Source organism: Citrus clementina, unplaced genomic scaffold, assembly GCF_000493195.1.
Source record: "Citrus clementina cultivar Clemenules unplaced genomic scaffold, Citrus_clementina_v1.0 scaffold_2, whole genome shotgun sequence".
Lineage (NCBI taxonomy): Eukaryota > Viridiplantae > Streptophyta > Magnoliopsida > Sapindales > Rutaceae > Citrus > Citrus x clementina.
The window spans coordinates 2,756,593-2,762,592 of NW_006262688.1; the positions used below are offsets into that span (position 1 = coordinate 2,756,593).

General features: G+C 37.2%; 1 non-coding gene across 1 annotated transcript; it reads right to left on the reverse strand.

Annotated features, from left to right (window-relative positions):
• Window positions 1–3,890: 3,890 nt before the first annotated feature.
• LOC112101399 lies at window positions 3,891–3,998 on the reverse strand. The gene has a single exon (XR_002907525.1). It is a non-coding gene; the product is annotated as a small nucleolar RNA R71 (small nucleolar RNA).
• Between the last annotated feature and the right edge of the window lie 2,002 nt (window positions 3,999–6,000).

A 6,000-nucleotide genomic window follows, 5' to 3' on the forward strand; every position in this document is an offset into this window, starting at 1 on the left:
CTAAGCTTGCCTCGTGTGCTAATAAAAAAAATGACAATTGAAGAGTTGAATGAGTGGAAAAAGAAAGGGTTGTGCTTCAAATGCAATGAAAAATTCAGCCCTGGCCATCGTTGTAAGAGGTTGTTTCTAATTCAAGCAAGCTTTGGAGATAATGATGAAGATGTGGAGATGGAGATCGTAGGAGATGACGCTGTTGAACAAATTGAGACAGCGCCTGCAATTTCTTTCCATGCCATGGTCGGAACTCAAACTTCCGAAACAATGCTAGTTATGGGAGGCTGGTGCACAAGGACGTGACAATACTTATAAGCTCTGGAAGCACCCATAATTTTGTCCAACAAGAGTTGGTCGAAAAGGTGGGGCTGCAACTGATACCAATCAAACAGCTCAATGTGTTAGGTGGCATTCGGTGAAAGATTGAGCAGCCCAAGTAAATGTCTGCAAACACTAATTAAATTCAAGGAGTTCCATTAATTGTGGATTTTTATTTGTTACCCCTTGAAGGCTATGATGTTGTTTTAGGCACTCAATGGCTAAGTACATTAGGTCTTGTTGAATGGGATTTTTCTAAGTTACTAATGAAGTTCAAGGTAGAAGGGTAGAACGTGGTGTTGCAAGGTCTTTATACTCTCGAAAATAAATTGGTGGGCCACCTTCAATGTCAACAAGCGATGAGGAAAAGGAAAGAAGGTTTTTTACTACAACTAAATATTTGTAAGACTCAAAATGAAACATTTCTAGTGTTGAAACAAGTGCAACAAATTTTAAGCACTTACAGAGATGTATTTTCAGAACCTAAAGGCCTTCCTCCAAGGTGTGCCCGTGATCACAGGATACCACTGCAACCTGGCCAAGGACCGGTAACAGTAAAGCCTTATTGTTACCTTTATTTTCAGAAAGCAGAAATAGAGAAAATGGTCACAGAGATGTTAAGATCAGGTGTCATTCAACCAAGTAACAGTCCTTACACTTCACCTGTTATCTTAGTGAAGAAACAAGACGGGTCTTGTGCTTTTGTGTTGATTATAGGGCTTTGAATCGAGTTACTATGAAAGATAAATTTCTGACTCAAGTAATTGAAGAACTCTTGGATAAATTACATGGTGCAAACGTTTTTGCAAAGCTAGATCTTCTATCTGGATATCATCAAATTGGGGTTCATCCTGATAATGTCAAAAAGACTACATTTAGAACTCATGAGGGCCACTACGAGTTCTTGGTAATGCCATTCGGTCTCACAAATGCTCCATCAACATTTTAGTCACTTATAAATGAGGTATTTAGAGCTCACTTAAGAAAATTTATTTGAGTTTTCTTTGATTATATCTTAGTATGCAACAATTCATGAGTTGATCATTTTTAGCATTTAGAGATTGTATTTTCTATTTTAAGATCTCACCGTTTGTATGTAAAGATGGAAAAGTGTAGCTTTGGCTAAGAACAAGTCAGGTACCTAGGCCATGTAATATCAAATGCAGGTATGGCTGTTGATTCTGAAAAGATATAAGCAATATTGAATTGGCCCAAACCTCAAACCCTTAAAGCTCTTCGAGGATTTCTAGGATTGACTGGTTATTACTGTAAGTTTATACAAAATTACAGAAAGATAGCTGGACCACTAATAAGAATGTTGAAGAAAAATTCATTCCAATGGGATCTGCCAGTTGAAGAACCATTTGAAAGACTAAAGAAAGCTATGGCATAAGTGATAACTCTAGGAAATGAGAGTTATTACATCCATTCTACACTTGAATAAAGGTCATTTAAAAAGCAAATAATGTGTTTTGATTACATTTTGGTGACCTTTTGCATAAACATTCATTTTAGTTGAGTCTTAACAAGTTTAGCTTGAATCATAGTAATTTGTGCTAAAAATAGGTTTAATTTGTAGGTTTTAAATTCATGAAAGGATGTGGAGACATTAGATGAGAAAGAAGAGGAAAGAAGATGGCCACAAAAGAAGAAACGTACAATCGAAAATAATACAGTGCTGTTGCGGATGTTAGAGCAGCCAGTGCTATAGTAATCTGAGAGCAACGCGGGAGAAAATATAGGCGCGGATCAACAATTAAATCACGATCTGCATGTTTCCTAATTTAAAAACATGCACGCTCATGGGCTTTGGCTTTAACCTAATTTGCAATATATAAAGGAGCATGTACCACATAGAAAGCGGTGGAAGGAATTATCATCCAAAAACAATTACAAAGGCAAGAAGAAGAAGAAGAAGATCAAGATTAAGGAGTGTTGTTCGGCATCATTGAAGAACCGAGGAGGATCATTAGTCTTTCATTGTGCTCAACTCATATTATTTTTCTTCCTTTAATTGATTAGATGTATTCTGTGATCAGTATATTTATGTTTACTTTTCTCATTCAGAATATGAACTGAATTTACTTGTAGTTGAGTGACAATTAATCCAATGGGTTCTTGACTGTTCTTATATGTGGTTATGATAATGCTGTAGCATTATACTCTAATAGTTTTATGAACATAACTGTTATTTCGATTGACCACCCATTTAATAGTTTCAGTTAAGATAGAGCAGCAAAAGGGAATGTCTTAGCAGATATTATTAGAGCATTACTTGTTCTTAAATCGAGTTTCCTAGATTAGGTTAACTTAAATCCCATAAGGGCGATACTTGAAATTAAGTTTTGTGATATCCTAGACATAGGTGTTCACCTTGTAGGGTAGAGAGATTAAAGATCATAAAGCCATACCTTAAATTTATGAGCAACTGGTCATTGTTAGTAGATTTAAGGGTATGAGATTTCCAACATGCGATAGCTGCGGATGCAGATTTGTTCTGCCCAGTGCTACAACACTTATTATAACAACTGGTGCTAATTCGGTAATCAATAGTCACCCCATTAAGAGAGTTTGATCATTCAACTACTATATTCTCAATTGAATATTAGACACATTTAACTTAGTTTATTTTATTACGGTATTGTTTTATTTTCATTCTCTCGCAATTATTAGTTACGATAAAATTATTTGGCAATTGTTGTTTCGGTCTTTAGTTGACTTGCATTATTGTGATTGCTTTAGCATTTTGAGTAACATCAATCCCTGTGGAGACGATCTTGAACACTCATCACTTTATTACTTGTTGTGTATACTTGCACATTGGCATTGATAATAATTGATTATATAAATCAACCAACAAGTTTTTGGCGCCGTTGCCGGGGATTGACTGTTTATTTTTGAAGTGTGAAGTAAATTGTGATAGCACTGAACTAAACTTGATTCATTCTATTGATTGGCAGACCAATACGTGCATGCGAAAGACAGATCGGTGGTGTTCCAATTCGATCCTGAGATTGAAAGGACTATCAGGAGATTGCGAAAAGAACAAAGAAATTCAAAGACTGTTTCAGACATGAATAATTTGCAAGATGAGGGAAATTTGAACCCTCATGGGCCTTTACAACCAACCAACATTCAAGAAGAGCAAAATGAACATGCTAACAGGAGACAGCCATGCAACAACAATATTATTTACATGGCTGATGACAGAGATAGAGCTATAAGAGACTATGTTGTACTAAATCCTCAAGTTGTCCATCCTGGCATTATCAGACCTGAAGCAGATGCTGCCAACTTTGAGTTAAAACCAGTGATGTTTCAAATGGTGCAAACAGTTGAGCAATTCAATGGATTGCCAAATAAAGATACTCATCTCCATCTTAAATTGTTCTTGAAAGTAAGTGATGCTTTCAAGATTGCTGGAGCAACGCAAGATGCCTTAAGGCTGAGGCCCTGTCCTTATTCATTAAGAGATCGAGCAAGGGCATGGTTAAATTCATTACCATCTGATTCCATCACTACATGGAATGAATTGGCTGATAAATTCCTAATGAAATATTTCCACCGGCAAAGAATGCAAAATTACGAAATGAGATTACCTCCTTCCATCAACTAGAAGATGAGAGTTTGTACGAGGCCTGGGAAATGTTCAAGGACTTGCTTAGAAGGTGTCCTTATCATGGTATTCCTTGTTGCATTCAATTGGAAACTTTCTACAATGGGTTGAATCCGAGTACAAGGTTAATGGTGGATGCTTCAGCAAATGGAGCTCTGTTATCCAAATCCTACACTGAAGCTTATGAAATTTTGGAGAGAATTGCCAATAATAATTACCAGTGGCCTTCAACTAGGCAACCAGTAGCAAGAGGATCAGCACGGGTACATAGCATTGATGCAATTAAAGCCTTATCAGCTCAAGTAACTTCATTGACTAACATGGTAAAAGCCATGACAGCTGCTCCAGCAACAGTAAAGCAAGTTACTGAACTTTCTTGTGTCTACTATGGTGAAGAACATGATTTTGATAATTGTCCTGGAAATCCAGCCTTAGTAAATTATGTGGGTAACTTCAATCAACAACCTCAGAACAACCCATATTCAAATACTTACAACCCAGGTTGGAAACAACACCCAAATTTCTCATAGTGCAATCAGAATCGAAATGCTCCAGCATTGAATGGACTAAGTAGAAATACACAACTACAACCACCTGGTGTTCATCAATAAAGCCAATGGCAAAAGCTTATCAGTCAGGATCCAATCACTTCATTAGAAGTATTAATCGAGGAGTACATTGCAAAGAATGAAGCAATTGTGCAGAGTCAAGTTGTGTCCTTGAGAAACCTTGAGAACCAAATGGGACAATTAGCTACAGCAATGAGCAGCATAACTCAAGGAAGCTTACCTAGCAACACAGAAGATCCTAGGAGAGAGAGCAAAGAACACTGCAAAGTGATTATTCTGATATCTGAAAAGCATATTGATACCCAGTTGAGGCGACCAAGAATGGGATGGAATGCAATTCAGCTCAAAAACCAACTTAAAAGGGAAGCATATTACAGCAGACTCCCCATTAAGACACTGATGTAAGGGACCAAGCTACAGTAACTGCAAAAGAAATTCAACCAAATCTTGTTGAAAAAGAAGTTACAACACCAGTGGCCACAACCTGCACCAACTTAAACAAACAGAGTTTTGTACCTCCTGAATCTAACCAGTAGTTTAGACATTCACCACCCTTCCCTCAAAGGTTCCAGAAGCAAAAACAAGACAAGCAGTTTTGCAAATTCCTGGAAGTGCTGAAGCAACTGCACATAAACATACCTTTTATGGAAGCTTTGGAGCAAATGCCAAATTATGTGAAATTTCTAAAAGATATCTTGGCACGAAAAAGAAGGCTGGGAGAATTTGAAACTGTTGCTCTAACACAGGAAAGCAGCCATATGCTTCAGAGTAAAATTCCCACAAAATTGAAAGATCCAAGGAGTTTTACAACACCCTACTCTATAGGGAATAGGTATGCTGGCAGAGCACTTTATGATTTGGGCGCTAGTATTAACTTGATGCCATTATCTGTATTTAAGCAGCTTGGAGTAGGGGAGTACAGACCAATAACTGTCACTCTGCAATTGGCTGATAGATCTCATGCATATCCTGAAGGAAAGATAAAGGATGTACTGGTGAAGGTTAACAAATTTATTTTTCCAGTGGATTTCATTGTGCTGGATTTTGAAGCTGACAAAGAGGTACCCATTATACTTGGCAGACCTTTTCTAGCAACTGGAAAGACTCTGATAGATGTGCAGAAAGGAGAGCTGACCATGAGAGTGAATGATCAGCAAGTCACATTTAATGTATTAGAGGCTATGAGAAACCCTGATGAAATAGAAGATTGCAATTTCCTAAGTGTAGTGGATCTTGTTGTAGCTGACAGAATGGACAAATGCTGCAGTAATGTACTTAACAAAGTCACCACCTTTGAGGAGATTGAAAATGAAGATATTGCAGCAATTCAAACAGATGGAATGGACAAATAGCAATCTAATAGGCACAACAGGGTTACTGAACACCTGAATCTTTCAGACAGGGAAGTAAAAATAACTTTACCATCTATTAAATCACCCCTAGTTTTGAATTAAAACTGTTACTTTCACATTTAAAGTATGCTTATCTTGGTCCAAACAACAC